The sequence below is a fragment of the Macrosteles quadrilineatus genome, unplaced genomic scaffold, assembly GCF_028750875.1.
Source record: "Macrosteles quadrilineatus isolate MER2022 unplaced genomic scaffold, UCM_ALF_1.0 Scaffold_60__1_contigs__length_738512, whole genome shotgun sequence".
Taxonomy (NCBI): domain Eukaryota; kingdom Metazoa; phylum Arthropoda; class Insecta; order Hemiptera; family Cicadellidae; genus Macrosteles; species Macrosteles quadrilineatus.
Window position 1 is genome coordinate 453493 of NW_026542653.1, and position 17480 is coordinate 470972.

At 35.5% G+C, this 17480-nt stretch overlaps 1 protein-coding gene across 1 annotated transcript in view; it reads left to right on the forward strand.

The window, feature by feature from the left end:
* The first annotated feature begins 242 nt into the window (after positions 1-242).
* Positions 243-17480, forward strand: part of LOC128981957 (homeobox protein OTX2-A-like) — a 49928-nt gene continuing 32690 nt past the window's right edge. Inside the window, exon 1 of the mRNA XM_054400960.1 lies at positions 243-453. The gene's annotated coding sequence lies outside the window, so the exon portion shown is untranslated. The remainder of the gene's footprint in view (positions 454-17480) is intronic.

Sequence of the window (17480 nt, forward strand, 5' to 3'; positions counted from 1 at the left end):
AGCGCCGCATACCCGACTATGGAAAAAAAGCCTTGACAGACGTTGTCGGCGGTGGTGGGGGAGGGGGCGGGACAGCGGCACGTGATTGGTCCTCACTTCAGTCACGTGACCCAGCTGACGCGCATGCGGGGTGGAGCCTCCCCCCACTCCAAGCCACTCTCGTCACTCCCATTCGGAAACATGTCAACTAAGTATATTTTTGTACGTGTTTTTGAAAAAGTTTAGGAGGGATTGCAGTGTGCTCGGTTCGGATCAATCGCGGGTTCTTATTTAATACGGTTTTCAGAGTCGTGGAAGCCTTTAAGCTCCTCCGGTAACAGGCTTAAGGCTTGTTTTATCCTTCGTGTGTGCGTGTGCGTGCGTGCGACGAACGTCTTGGGCAAAAATACTACTACGTACTAGAAGGAGGAGGAAAGTCGCTAAGTAGCGATTCTGTCGGGACCTCCAAGCCGGGTAAGTGTTCTTATTACGATAATAGATGACGAATTAATACCGAAACCGAACAAATGATTAAGCCCCGAGCGAAGAGATTTGCTGTAAGAAGATTAGGTGTAATATCCCTTTTTGTGAAGGTGCCCTATACCCGTAGCTTAGTGGCTGGCGAGAGCCCGTACCGGCAACTCGTGTTATACAATACAGTGTATAGTGTATAGTATAGTGTGTTCGGTAGTGTAGTCTAGTGTGTGTAGTGTATCATGTATTGTGTGGATAACTCTGGACACGGTAGGCATGTACCTTGGCCATACATGATCGGGGACGTAAGGCATCGTCTTAGACTAGACTTAGTTATAATGTAATTTTAACGTATTTACACTACAGTATAGGATTTGTGGTTGTAGGAAGTAAACATTACAACTGGAGAAGCTATATAAGAGTTGTTGGGGGGAAATAGCGTTCTACAGTTATACAGTGTCGCTTATTGATGTTCTTTTTGCTATTCTAGTGTTCATACACACTGACAAATGTAGAACGATATATTCATAGCCGTCCTCTCATTTTCACAAAAAGAGATAATCATAACCGTATGCAGGTTCTTGATAAAACCAAATCTATTTGTGTACAGCATATGATAGTTGCACAACCATAGTTGGTTGGATGAGTGTTATTTAAGATATTTATGCCCAAAAACCTCTAGAATATTCGCACACATTCGCTCTAGTGTTTCCAGAATTTATTGTAGTACGTACGTATGTATACCAAGCATGATACATTGGGCATTTATGTAATTAATTTAAAAACCATAACATTCAGTCAATTAGGTGTGCATTAGTCATTAACACGAAAGCTGAATTAAAACAATTTGTTTTATAACCAAGCGATAGAGTGGGATACCCAAGCGCCAAAATGATACACGTTTCAACGCAGCTACAAACTATGAAATTACCCTCCCCTATTCTGATATCGCACCCCATCCAAAGCCCAAATGAAAAATGACTATCGGAAATCCAAATAAAAAGATTGAATATATTCGTGTACGGGGGAGGGAGGGTGTAACATAGGCCGATGTAGCGACTGGGGGATGATTTGATAGCAATTGGCGAACAGGGGCGAGCAGGGGAGTACCCTAATGTGCGACAGCTGCCGGGTCCCACACACAACACACAAACACACACAAGGTCTAACCGACATTCATCTGGCTGTGGGTAGCATCGCATCAACGCATAGATGTAACAATCATACATACTGTATACGTCATTCAAACATTGACTGCAACATTCCAAACACATCACACACAAGGTCTAACCGACATTCATCTGGCTGTGGGTAGCATCGCATCAACACATAGATGTAACATACATACTTGGTGTACGTCATTCAAACATTGTCTGCAACATTCCACACACAAGGTCTAACCACATTCCACACACAACACACAAACACACACAAGGTCTAACCGACATTCATCTGGCTGTGGGTAGCATCGCATCAACACATAGATGTAAAAATCATACATACTTGAATCATACACAATCGAGGTCAATAAGTTATAGCATATTGCTGAGAAATTCAAACATTATCAATCCTTACTTAGTAACCGTAAATTAAATATTTGTTTTAGTATTCCATGCATAGCCTTCAAAACGAACCATCCCCACGCATGCTACGAAGATTATAATGTCACCTTAGATAGCAACATGTACCCATACACACGACATTTATATGCAGGTACGTAGGTACCACTCGCAGAATTGCAACTAAGCACAAGACAATTTTATAAAGTGCATTGGAAGCAAAATCAACGATATTACAGGTAAATCGAAATCTAATGGGAGCATTCAACTATAATACACTTAGATAACGCACAGGATACATGCGAAACGGCTTTACTGATTTATGTCAACAGAAAAAAATTCAATGATTGGATCAATTGAATTAATGAACACCCAAGATCTACTCTTTTAGGTGAGAACAATGGCATGGATGGTGTGTATCTATTTAACCTAAAATACTCTTTCAACACAAGACAACAGTTAAAAGTGCAGTATAAATGTGTTTATTGTTAACTATTACCATTGGCTATTGGATAGGCAAAGTTATTACAAAACCAGCAGTGATTGCATTAAGCACCTGCTGAACATATAAACATGGTCACAGAAAACATACTACTATAACCGGTTATAGTAGTATGTTTTCTGTGACATGGTTTGGATGCACAACTACGCAATATGAAAGGTGGTGTCTATACTGTATATTTATATGACATCATGGTTAAAACATTTACTTTAAAAACGTGCGCGTACATAGTTGCGACTTTGCACAAAAAGCACAACGTTCTCATACTATAACACGTCGTACGTCATTGAATTTTGGTGACGAATAAAATTAGAGGTGAGGCTAATGCAATCAATAATTTGAAAATAGGGTCTCTAGAATTGTATTTTTATTTTAATCTAAACTCAAAATAAGGGTTAGATGTTCTTTTGAAACTCAAGCAGTTTTTGTACTGGTTAATTTCGGAAATCTAGCTACAGAATATCGAGTGGGACATTTTTCATTAGTATACGTTATAGTGCAGTAACAGTGATTTACAGAGACCACCGCAATGTCAACATCGGTAATACTCTTTAAACACTCGATTGTGTGTTATTGTGTTCTTTGTAGCGATAATCTGAGTGATAATGTAATTAAAATACAGCTCTAAAAAGTTTATTTTTAACTCTGTAATCGTACTCTATTTGTAAATCTTGGTAAAATATAAGACGGCGGCGACATACACGAAAAAATAATTTTGTAGCCTCCATTTTTAGATTCTTTTTCTTTCAAATTAAAGCCTGTTATTTCCTGAACAAAATTACACCTCATTTGGTTACAAAGTGTGTTGGTTACAAAGTATCAAGGTTGCTAATTTGACATTGTTACCATAGGGCGTGTGATGCCCCCTTTTAAAGGAATCTCTTAGTTTATTAGTTTTACAGTTTTGTAAAACTGTAGTCAGGTTCTTTCCAACGACCCTCAAGTTATAAGATTTACGTTCAAAAAAGTAATTTCAGACTAAATGTCCTGGATAAATAATTTTATTGGGAGAATCAGATATTTATTCGAAGTGAAGTATTGTGTTAAGAGAGAAATGCAATAATCAATAATATTTACGTTGCTTTCAGAGGCATATATAAGAGGGACCACCCCCCAAAAATAATTAACAATAAGAAAAAACTAAGTACCGTAATAGATATTTTATGATTTAATGAGAACAGTAAATAAGCGTAATCTTGGTAACGTAACAGCGGACTTGAGCACAAAATCACCCTCTGAATATGAGCAAAACTGAGATAAAAAGTGAGGATCTACTTGAAATTATTTTACCTAATCATACATTAATTTTGCCCCCCCCCCTAAATATATACTGTATTCCATATTCGTCACTGTGAAAATATAAAATACAAAATATCGTTGTATGTTACATTTCCGGAGTTCATACTTGTAACCATAACAAAGCTGATCTTGTATGAATATATTAACATTTTATTAACTATGTAAACTACGGGATATAAACTTAAATTAACCTGAATTTTACGTGTGTATAGCATAAACTTAACATTGTTGTAGAATACACAGATCATGATCAGTGTTTAAAATGAAATATTTATTCATTTGCCTTGATTCTCCAGAAATCAGACACTCAATACAGCGTTATTATATTCGCAATTTAGATGTTTCTGCGTAATATTTTTAACACTTAATATATTGGGGAGACGATATTTTAAATGCAAATAATATTTAGGTACGTAATTGGAAATTACAATGTTATAAACTACATCGATTTAGTCGTCATAATCGCTATGTTACAGCAAACATCTGAAAATTTGATAATTTAATTAAACACAGCGAAACTTTTAGTTGGATTGATTCAATCAGATTAAAACTGTTCAATTATGCAAGCAATATGGCCGACAGTTAAAATATGAGATAACAATTTAAAATATTCCACTTTTTACCTACAAGAGAATTTACGCATAAAACATTCGTGAACCTTTTCGATTTATTTTCGATCAGCCGCTGTAAATTATTTATCCAAATAACTGGAAATTCTCTTCGATTAAGTGATTAACGTAGTAGTAATGGCATTACAATAAAACAATCAGATTATAAATATGCTAAACAATTAATATTTAACCCTACCGGTAATTGATGATAATTAATATTAATTATTGATAGTGAATTACATTTAGATTTTGCCGATCGCAAAGTTTACCTTCGTGTTGAATGCAGTACTTTAAATTATCCCTCCTGTAATTTAGGTGACAAAATGTTTTAAAATGAAGTTAAATTTTGACTGGATTTTTTTAAATGTTTTACTGGAAGGATATCAGTTGTTTACGAGAATTCTACATAAAGTAATTGTGGAAATATTATGGATAGAAATTATTTTGGGTAACATTACGAGAAATTATAGTTAACCCGTAGTATAACTTGATTGTGTTGAGCTGTTCTAAGCTGAGAAACTAACCTCTTCTCAGCCTAACCTATAACAGTGGGGTGCAAAATGTATGACGAAATAGACTATGAATCAATGAATCAATGGTAATGATTTCCCTGTGATGTGCCTTCTTGTTCCATGTTAGATTGTTCTCGAGTTTAAGCTAAAATTTAATAGCTTAGCACCTTGAATTTAACTTGAAGGAATAATGTTTTGTGTGGAATTCAATTTATACTCAATAGCATTTTAACTCACAAAAGGAACCTGAAGCCAGGAGTACAAAGTTCAACTGATAACGCCACCACACCGGGCACGATATAGGAATCCTCCAGTCAGCGTCTTGCTCGGAACGTGGAAATGTCAAGTACAGTTCGTGCGACAGGTCTGTTCGTTTGTGTAAATTGTATTCGTATTTAAATATTCGTGTGTGTTATGTGTTTTAAATGACGCTACTTCAGCCGAGTTTTGTCTAGTATTGTGATGCTGAAACTGCCGTAACCAACATACACAATTTGAGCTGCTTTACGAAGGTAAACCCTACTTTTTATTTTGGAAGTCGTCTTTAAATCACTGCTAGTACAGCACTGTACTGAAGGGGTTTTACACCTAAAATCTAATTTGGTCAGCAATATGAAGAAACCTTGAGTAGTATATCAATACCCAATAACGATTGAATCAAGACAAATAAGTTGACTAGCCGGAAAAAAAACATATCCGTAAACCATTTTAGTACGCTATTCATGAACTTTAAAAAAGTACCGGGGACCGAGCCATGGCTCGTATACTTCATTTCAATTGTAAAATAATATAATAGACTAAAATGGCATAAACACGAAACACTCGTCATAAGTATCGGCTGGATATCGAGATAAACACAGACAAGCAGACTTTGTGCTCGTATAGATTATAGGATATTTATAAAACAAAACAGCTGTTATATAATTGTTTACATTGTTATCAGGTTTTACACCTGCGAAACGACGAAGTTACCGTTTCCATGGTTACTATCCTCATGACAACGTTGAAAGTTAAGTGTGTGGTTAACACGGTTTTATGATCGTGACCACTTTAATCTGCACAAATCAAGCATTTGAGTGTTTGTATCTTTACTAACTTTACATTTATCAAATAAACATGGAATGTGAAACCAAAAAATCTCTGAAGAAATCGTGCCTTTTTCTCTTTACTAATTTATTACTCATCAAATTAACATTGAATATGAAACAAATAATAAAAATGTGGTTAAACATTTTTTAAAGCCTGAACGAAATGCAGAGAGCTTATACAACAAAATAACATGAAAATATTAAAAGATATTGAGTGGCTCAGAACTGGCGTTTACATTGTTTTGCCCTGTTAACGTCATACAATTGTTTAATTGAAATTACCTTTATTAGGTCAATATCGTAAATAAAATATATTGTTTTAATCAACATTTGTTGCAAATTATTTAATTTCAAACCGTAGTAAGCAGAGGTGCCTAGTAATTTTGTAGCAATAGTCTTGCTTGAAAATACGCCAAAGATTCCAATTTGAGCGATATTCTTAACCTAACATTCTTACGGAATAATTACACGTTATTCTTGAAACATTTATTACGTTTGTCAAATTGATTATGTAATATCATAAGTTCAAATAGAACAAAACTAAACACATCCAACTTCATTTGAGAAAATATTATATTTTAGGGTCCATTCAAGCCAAATGAAAGTAATTATTCTGAAAGAAAACTACAATTAAAAATATTCCTCTCTTGATACGCTAGTCACGCTACAATTATTTCTTAACAGAATTTTTCATGGTCCATACTTCATCCTGAACAAAGATTGGCACTTTTAAATTTTCTTAAGAGTTTTTTATGTTTAAATTTGGAGTTTTAGACAATAAAGTTGCATTATACACACCTCATTTGTAAACTTAATATTACATTATAAAAATAGAATAAAAAACATACATAACTAATATTACTCTATTGAATTTTTAAACCTTTTTAATTGGAACTTGGCAGCAAAACTAAAGACATAGAACGCCAATGGATCGATAGACAATCTTCCAATAGTAATTTTAAATGCCTTTAAGTAGACATAGATTTAAGAACAATTGGATTACAAATTATTTTTATCGGCACGATAATAACAGTTTGAGTGTTCGGTGGGTTCCTAGTAGTGCAATAATGAACAAACGTCGACTAAATGATTAGGAATCCACGGTTTTGTAGGTTACAAAGTTTACGAAATCTTGAGTTTAGACGCATCACGCAACTACTATGATAAAAAATACTTGCACAATTGGAATACAATTCTGTTAAAGATTTTTGAGTACAATCGAATAATCCATCGAATAACTCCCTATAATCACAAACAAGGTAAAGTAAGAAGATCTATTTTAGGCCTTCCATTACGTGAATAAACATGTAAGTAAGCTTTCCATCCCAGCAGCATTTATTATTTCTGTTCGTCGTGGTGTGGTTGTTCTGGTAAATTAGTAAATGTTTGTAATAATTAACAACTTGTTTGTAATCTCACAACATTCGATCTTGGTTCGTCCTGTCGTCTTTGACTCGTGTTTTAAGCTTTGAAATCTCAAAGACGAACCAAACCTGCGATAATATCTTAGATAATGATACGAAACTGAGAATATATTAGGATGGTGTATCAGTGCTAAGCCAAAAGAATGCTCCCTCCATATATGACAATTCAGTCTCTGTTAATTATTGTAGGCATATCAAAGTAACGTTCTATTTCCTAATTAGTTACTCAGTTTCACTTTTGCATTTGCTTAGTCAGTATCTTAAAATTTGGAATGCTGATTTTCGGAGACTGAGTTCCTCATAAGTCGACACTAGGTTAGGACATTTGATACCTGAGCTCCTATATGGGACACCCTAAGTCTTAATCTATTCAGAGAACACAGATAACAATGTAACAAAAATTATTTTTTCGCGTTAAGTTTTTAAATCTACTATTTTTTATGGAGAGATACAAGATTCTACATTGACTTGAGTTTCTACCTTAAGTTTATTTGATTAAAAGCTTGTGTAAAACATTGTCGTAGTGTAATTTATGTGATTGATACAACAGACTGATTAATGATGCTCATTCCAATAAATGTTTGGCATATTTTTTAATGGAACGGATCAAACTCAAGTCTTGTTATTATTTATCCAACATCAACCTCTTCTTAGTGGGTAGCTTTAATTGATAGCTCGATGTACCATAAAAGTAAATTTAATGGCAATAAAAAGATTTATTTGTGAAGACACAAAAATTGTGAATTTGTGTCAAGGATTGAACTATAATCCTTTTTTTTTCTATAATCGTCACGTGTTTTTTATAACACAAAGGATAAGTCAAATCATTCGTTAAACAGTCGTCCTTCCCCATTGGCTATGTACTCAATGTTATTACAATCACATTTGTCTTGCCAAACTATAAACACCCTAGGGTTGCATTAAATTGGTCTAAGCTTCATTTTGAAAAATACAATTATCTAATCCGATTTTTTGCTTTACACGTATAAAAATTATGAAGGATGGACGCTTTTGGACTGTTACTTGTGGGTATTCGGCTACTCTTGCCTTATGAGAATATATGTTTATTTCGTCAACAATCTTGGCAGATTATATCCAGAGAGGAGTGTAAAAAGGTTATTAATGATCAGACAAACCCGACACTGCAGCATTGAAGACTTTACATACGGAGGCGTGAGTTACGAGCTATGTATGATAATGTTATGGTAATGTCTGCCACTGCGCTACGCGGTCTGGACCGTTTGTACCTTGCACTATAGTGGAAATCTGCTCACTTAGTGTATGTCACGTGATGTACAAGCTATGTATGATGTTATGGTAATGTCTGCCACTGCGCTACGCGGCCTGGACCTTGCACTATGGTGGAAATCTGCTCACTTGGTGTATGTCAGTGATGTACGAGCTATGTATGATAATGTTATGGTAATGTCTGCCACTCCGCTACGCGGCCTTGACCTTGCACTATAGTGGAAAACTGCTCACTTGGTGTATATCACGTGAGTTACGAGCTATGTATGATAATGTTATGGTAATGTCTGCCACTGCGCTACGCGGCCTGGACCTTACACTATGGTGGAAATCTGCTCACTTGGTGTATGCCACGTGTGGTACGAGCTATGTATGATGTTATGGTAATGTCTGCCACTGCGCTACGCGGCCTGGACCGTGCACTATAGCGGAAATCTGCTCACTTGGTGTATGTCACGTGAGTTACGAGCTATGTATGATAATGTTATGGTAATGTCTTCCACTGCGCTACCCGGCCTGGACCTTGCACTATAGTGGAAATCTGTCCACTTGGTGTATGCCACAGTAAAACCCTAAAGTAAAAACTCATCATAAATCTGCTAAACATCTTAAATGCTCAACAAACGAGCAGTACCTCAGTGCGTTGCTCTACGACAGAACCATGCAGTTACATGTGTACAGTATCTGCCTATTGTGCATGCCAATGGCCGCTAATGGCGTTGCATTGTGTTATTACCTGACCACAGTTGCATGGACTGTGCGATTCCACCACAACTACATCGCGACTCTGACCGCAGATCAACTTAGCACTGTCATGGTAATCCTCTCATGAAACCTGTTAATTGTTGACCACCGAGATCTCTCCCTCTCTCTTTCTATATTCCCCGTCTCTGTTTATCACCCTTCTCTTCTTATTTTCTCCACAGTTTCTTCCACATTTGTATGAACCTGGATCTCGCTTGGTACGTCGTTCCTCACTGATGAAGAGACACCCCGTTGAATGCAGCCTGTTTAAATCCCTAAGGAGAAAAAATCTTTTCTTCAATCGTAAATTCAGAAAAATTCAACTAACTGGACATGCTAAGGTCACATCGAAGAATTATTAATAATAATCTCGCATAGTAAATTACTTTCAAGTTCAAAATAATCGTCCATTATATTATTCACACAGTTCAGAATTTGGCACGACGTATATTAAGATGAAAAAATGTTCTACATGTAGGCTAGACGGTTATTTGCCCTGATTTTCAGTTTAGTTTTCCAAAAACATTTTCTACCTGCACTGATCGGTTAAATTACGATGTTACTAACAAATATTTCACAACAGTATTTCGTCTTCGAAAATTAAAGCTACACAATTCATTCCAGTCAGCATTGAAGTGTTGGATCTTGGATGGGGTAAACATCCCCGTGTTCTAGCTGTTACTGTTGCTGTTAGCCATGACTCGGTCGACCTGTGACTTTCCATTGACTATAGATGACCCGCGGCGCACAGTCTCGTCGCCTGTTTGTTTATCATCGCTAAACGAGACCGCGAACGTGAGTAGTAACACGTGAGTGTCTTGACATTGGAGCCGAAGAAACTTAGTCATTATCTAATATAGTTGCCGTATTCGTAACCGATTTTTAACTTGCAGTATGGACGTGTTTTTAACATTCTCAAGCTATACACATAAAAAATAATAGTATTTTTCGACGTAAAGTTTCTATTTTCACATACGTTGTGGGGTTCTTATTTCTTAGGTAAAAAAATCACCTGGAGTCATGACCTTAGCTATGGATGATTTCTAAGTGTCTATCGATTCCTATTGTGTAGTTCATCAATGCATTGTTGTCTGCTGATTCGTAATTTGTTTACTTTGAATAGCCAAAGTAAATATCAATAGCATAATTAATTGTTTAACACATTTATCCACACAGTTTTATAAAATGCTAAGTCTGATTTGTGTAAACTACCTGTGAAACAAATTCAGACAAAAATAATTTGAAATAGTAAACAATGCAATGTAAACACGGTAAATTAGTTATATTTTCCATAGCCACAGTCACCATTCAATAAGATACAACTCTTATGTTTAACTTGGAAACTTTGAAAGTCCGGCGTATAAGAAATTCATAGGGATTTCAGACTGAGTACGTGGTATAATACAGTGACATTCCCATCAATGTATATAAAACTCCCCAAAGTGTCGCGACAATTGGGTGGACTGTTTAAAGATTAAAGAAACACTCGATCAAATATTTTTGCAACACTAACCACACAACCATTTTTAAACGCGCGTTAAAACCTAAAACAGATTTAATATACCCATTAGTAAAATTGTGATTTACATCATTGTGTAGGTATTAAAAAACCCAACTTTACAGTTTAAAAGCTCACAAATGAAAATAAAAATATCAAAGTAATATACATTATGTAATTCGGAGACTTGTGCATGCGTTTGTACGTTTTAACTGTAGAACGTAACAAATGGAAAACAATCTGTACCACTGTATAAAGGTTAGTTACTCCATATCATCGGTAGTTCAAATCTTAAAAACATAGTTTTAAATAAGAATCTATTTGTAAAAAAAATCAACGATGTAAACAAAACAACCCAAAATGTTATCTAATAATTCACTCAATTTGTAGACATACATGAGTGGCCATTTCAACTGAATATATGTCATTATGGTATAACTCTAGATTACAGTAATAGCAAATTAACCTACATAGTACATACCGTGTAATCCGTATCCCATGAGAAGTGTAATTGATACGGCAGTAATTCTACAATTACCTTATCTACATCTGTTAAATGTTCATGTACATTTAAAATATTATAGATTGCTTATATCTGTAAATTTTGTTAATACTACACATTCATTTAACTGCCTTAATAAAAATTACGTACCTAAATGTGTGTTGTTTGATTGAGGGTGGCTCCTAAAAAGATGTTTCCCTATTTGACTGGAAACAAAATACCAAAGTATCGTGACTAGTACAGTATTATAAATACCTTTTTGAGTTCGTAAAATAGCTTGACATACCTATATTTAAGTAATAATACACTCTTAACATATAGGGGGTTTGATTTTTATTAGTTTTTTTTATCTGCATTTGCTTTGATATAGAACAGACGTAGTCAGATTGTTTACAATAATTTGGAGTTTCCAGTAAATAACGACCCATGACAACTCCCACTAAAATAAACCCAAATCCAATCATTTACAGCTTAATTAAGAGCTAAACAGCTTTTGGAATTCATTATGCTTAAGATAATCACTCTGTTTATGATTTACATTTGTCGTAAAATAATTTTAACTCTGTGTTCAAGGTAATGGAAGTTTGTGATTAAAATAAATAATGTAATGTAACAAAAATTACATACATTAAAATTGCATATGAGTTGTTAAATGTATTTATTTAATATATCGTTTGGTAATGTTAGGTTTTTAAACCTTAGTGTGTGGTGTAATCATTTGCTACTGCAACATTTTACCATTAAAAAGTGGGCAATATAGTTGGTTAGATATGTGATTATTGTATTTTTAAGTTTCTCAATGCAATACATAACATGTGTTAATAGTTTTCTATATAAATGTGAACATCATCGTCATTATGTTATTTATGTAATCTTTTTTACGTTAGGTATTTAACATTCTATGATTTACTCTATTTCATAGTATTCAAATAAATAATCGAATAAAATATAAAATGTGCTTCGTACAGCAAAACATCTTTTTTTAATAATACCAATACCTATTAATTAAACTAGAACTACGCGTTACATTGTTCTACAGGTTAAGAAAGGACCTCACTAAGTATGGTGAATAAGGTTGAATAATTAAGGCAAAACAATCTACGTTTGTATTTATAAATACTGTAAGATCAATTATTTACTATCTTTCCCTCCTCACGAAACTGACTCAACTTCTCCTCCGGCTAAAAAATCTATAAAATTATATCAAAATAAGCAAAGAATGAAAACAGCAAAACAAGGGATGGAACATAAATCTATTTTGAATTCATAAATATATCTTGTCAATAATTTACTTTGCTTACTATACTATACTAATTATATTTTATAATAGTTACATAACATTATATTCGTTTGGTACTCAAACTTACACGTATAATTTGCGTGGTTCATTAAGTATTCGAGTTTAGTTCGACTCTTTTAGCTCACAACCTGTATTCAAAGTGTTTATATTACTCCCTCCACATAGGAAGGCTACAAGTATTATCCTCTAGCACAGCAAATAAAAAACACAAAGAAAATATATATACGACTATAACATATAATTATACAATAGTATTATTTGAAAATAAAGTGCTCGCATCTCATAAAAGATTTCAAAGTTCACCTCTTTGCACAACCTCAGATCCAAAGTGTAATATCGCAAAGATGTTTGCCAGATGCGTATATTGCGGTCAATATGATGCGGATTTCGCGGTGATATGACGATAGCTGTGGTAGAGCCGGGGGGGGGGGGGGGGGGGGCACCAACCCCCAGGGTACAACCCCACTAGGGTGCGACGCAGATGTTCCACTTGTATGAAATTTAATGTAGCCCAGTATTACCCCTCCGTCGCCATTTTCTTGCCTCTTTACCTTCCCCGCGTTCCAAGGGAAGCCATTTCCTTTTAATTATTCATACCTGGAGCGGCCCCGCGTCTTCTGTCTCGACTTGCTTCATAATTCATACTCCTAATGGCTCGTCTTGCCTTTTGAAATTTGTATCTTGTAAATCTTTCAAACTGCACTGTGATATAGTTTGTGTACATTTTATGGATTGAACATTACATTTGAACAATTTAAAAATTGAACTGCTATTATAAGTTTCAATAGATTGTGTATTTATTATATTTGTGCATACTCATTTAAATTTTCTTATCATTTTCATAGTAAATAGTCTGAAAACGTCTAAATAATAGTTATTGTCGCATTGGAGTACATTTAGTAGCTGTATTCGAATTAAGATGTTTTATAACTATTTTGTATAGCCTACTCTTTTATAATAAACACACTTTTCATCATTTTATATTCGATTCTCTTATAACTCTAAACACTAAATATTATATCCATTGATTGAACACTTAATTGATGTGTAGTTTAATTCTATAATGCTTAAAGGCGATTTCTCTATAAAAAAAGTACACTCCGAAGACAATTTGTCACCTTTACGTTGTGTCTATATTGATAAAAATAGCTTGATTGTTAAAATGTACTCATACGCACAGCTTTTCATAAATATTTTTTTAGGTTAATATTGGAAAACTATTGACGAATTTACGTCAATATTTAATTCATTCTCAATAACCACTTAAGAGAGGAAATCCTGAGTGAGTTACCTTGTTTGACACCTAGAGGTCCACCCATGCTTCTAAGTGAATAAAGGTGAAAAATACGGTTTACTTAGTAATTTGTCTTTTATTACAACGTTTTCGAACCCTAAAGAAACTTCAGTTTTCGGTAAGAGAGCTTTTAAATCAGCCTGAGTACCAACGTTCAGTCTATACAGTCTATAGAAATCACGAGTCACCGAACAACTTCAGCAGAACCTCACATTCAAGTTCTCATATGTTGGATTACCAAATATGTGCAGAATTTCCCCACAGATTGAGCACGCTGCAACACCAGTCCAGTTGTCATCAAGATGGTCTGGGAAGCCCCAAGACACAGGTGTGCTCGCTATTTCCACCCGCGCAAACGAGTGAAAGTTCCCGCTAAAACCAACCCTTATGTAATCTCAGGTGTTTGTCAGTCTAGGCCAGAGCTACAGCTCATCCAGCTTCCCGGCTTATCGCTTAGCCTCTTGTAAACCGCGTGTAGCGCAAACAAACAATTCGATAAAGCGAGGATTTCCAGATGACTATTAATAACCGATAAACATGTATAAATAGGGGATTGACTTTGTTTGTTGCAGTAGGAGATTTGACGTTGATGCTTCTAGAATCGAAGGAAATTTATGTAAAATATGAACACAATTTTGGGGTTTTTTTGCAAGGTTTTCTGTGTGATTTAGGGGTGGTTTCACAAGAAACATCACACATTTAACTGAAATTTTTGTTAATATTGTAGTCCATGTTTACTTTGTTATATAACTGAGAAGAAAGCGTCATCTTCGCACTTCAAAGTAGAAAATAGATCATATAAATCAAATCGTGCCATGCTGGTTCGGTGAATGAGTTAACCAATATATTGTCCGGGAGCCAATATGTATTGTAGAGAGCCAATATATTGTCCGTGCGGATTTGAATACCGAAGGCACTACTGTATTGAGCGAATTATTACACTTGGGAAAGTCCTTCTGCCATCTTCTAGAGGACTCGATGGTGGAGCGATATTTCATACAATACTACCTACAAGAGTTTGACATTTATAGGACAATTTTTAATTTGTACGTTACTCAGAGAAGATACACGTTGTTTAAATACCTTAGAGTCTGTAGGTCAATTGATTGATTTCCCATGTTCCATACAGCAATATCTACTTACATTATGTGTTATTAGGTCTTTCACAAAATCTAACATTCGGGTATTTCTGGCATTCTACAGGCGAAATGAGTAATTTGATTGACGATTAGGTACACTACCATGTAAGAAATTTACATGCATCACAAAGATGAGTTTGTTCTTTCACAAAATATATTCGGGAACTTCTACATTTCCTAGGTGGTGTCTTGCAGAGCGGGTCCCGAGCCCTGCAAAGGGCGAAGCCCGATGTAGTGTAAGGACATTTCGGGCCTCTTTGAGCCTTACACCCCTAATTGGGCCCAGCGCGACATCTCACAGCCAATTATATCACAGAAGCCGTCACTATATAATAGACTTCCTGTGCTTACTATAGCCTCCCGCCTATTGTCATATTAGACAGATTAGCACCTCTGAGGATTCCTTTTCTACATCCTAGGGGGTTCCATAATTCGGAACGGTGAAGACGAAACTGTTTAAAAATAGAACGGTCGTTTGACATAGCTGTGGTTTAACAATAAACATGATAAAAATCTATCTAAAAAATCTAGTATCAATCTTTATGAGGTTTGTGACCAGTGAAATACTCTAAAACAAGGCCGCGGCGAGAGAAAAACGGCAACGCCGCAAACACGGCCTACAGAAAACATTGAATATATAACCGAAACTGCCTTTGCACAAGTTCGAAATGGAGGTTCTGCGCAATGTTTATGTTTGCACGTTTGTTATTACCTTACCATGGCAATAGGGAACCGGTGCGACGTTGCCACGCACCAACTGCTATTGTATGAGAGGAAACTATGATTATTACATTTGTATAATTTACATCTATATAAATAAAATTAGAGTTTTGTCTGTACATTGCTTAGAATAATGAACTTTTTGGTTATTTTTACATTTCATAGGTCAGAGAAACCGAATCAAACCTTATCTCAATTTCTGTCTGTCTGTCTGTCTGTCTGTCTGTCTGTCTATCTGTCATTCTCTTGGTAACGCTAAAATACGCACTTTATTACAACTACTCCTCAATAACTATAGCACTGTCCCGCCTGAAACTTATTTTCCAAATACTATACATATATGAGATGGTTTTAGACGTATTTCATCGAATATGAGACAGTTAGATATTTAACAGTAAACCCTTGAAAATCAAGTTTTTGTCGATTTTTGACGTGGAATTTCTGGTAGCCCATGTTAACCTTATGAGAAATGAAATTATTGAATCTTAACAGCTGTTTCAATTAAACAAGTTGGTTCTGTTCTGTGATGTTCAATAGCATTAAAGTTACAAGGATTACCAACAGGGTGCAGCACTAGCACTATTATTTCTTTTACATTTATGACAACAGCTAATTTGCAACCTGGAGGCGAGTGAGCGTAGCGAACGAGCTAACCTGAAGGCAAGTGAGCGTAGCGAACGAGCTAACCTGAAGGAAAGTGAGCGCAGCGAACGAGCTCCAACATACAGGTGAGTGAGCGTAGCGAACGAACTTCAACCAGGACGTGATTGAGCCATGCAAACGAGATCAGATAGTAAAAATAAAAGTAAGCCTACCGTTATAGGATCGACCGGCAGACACAGAGGTAATTTAACCTTTTATTGATTGTCATACCGATCCGGAACAACAAAAAACAACATAAAATGAAGCTATGTATAATAGTTTGGCCAGCATATCTTAAAATATGCAAACCAACTGCTGTTCGTTATATAAGAAGGTTTCAACTGAATATTATAAGATCCCCGTGCGTAGAACGGGTACACAGCTAGTTTGTATAATATGTACCTACTCTACTGAAATGATTTATCTTTCCATAATATCTGTTAGCAATATCATGCACAACTAGCGTATTAAGGCCAGCTTATTATACAGCCTATTTAAGGTATTAAAAGCTTGGTCGAACATTCAAGACATCCAATATTAATTGAAAAATACGTTTCCTTAAAAATTATGTTTTACTATTATTTTTTAAGAAATTTATTCTTTCTACCCTTTTCTTGGTCGGGGAGCGAGCTGGTCTAGTTAGAGCGCGGGACTTCGGACCCTGAGGTCCCGGGTTCAAATCCCGCCAAATCACCAATGGATTTTATCTAAGTGATAATGCCGCAACCCTTAGGTCTAGCATGAAGTAATGTGAAAACATTCCCGGGCTCGTGCCTAGCGTCCTAGGACAAAAAAGTCTTGGTCAGAAGTTACTTTCAAACTATTTATGTCGTCAGCACAAGAAGGTCAATGAGGCAGATTATTGACGTTGACAGTTGCTGGAGGTGACGTCTTGACACTTGACACACTGTCAAGTAGCAAACTATTTCTGAAACTGCGTGTCTC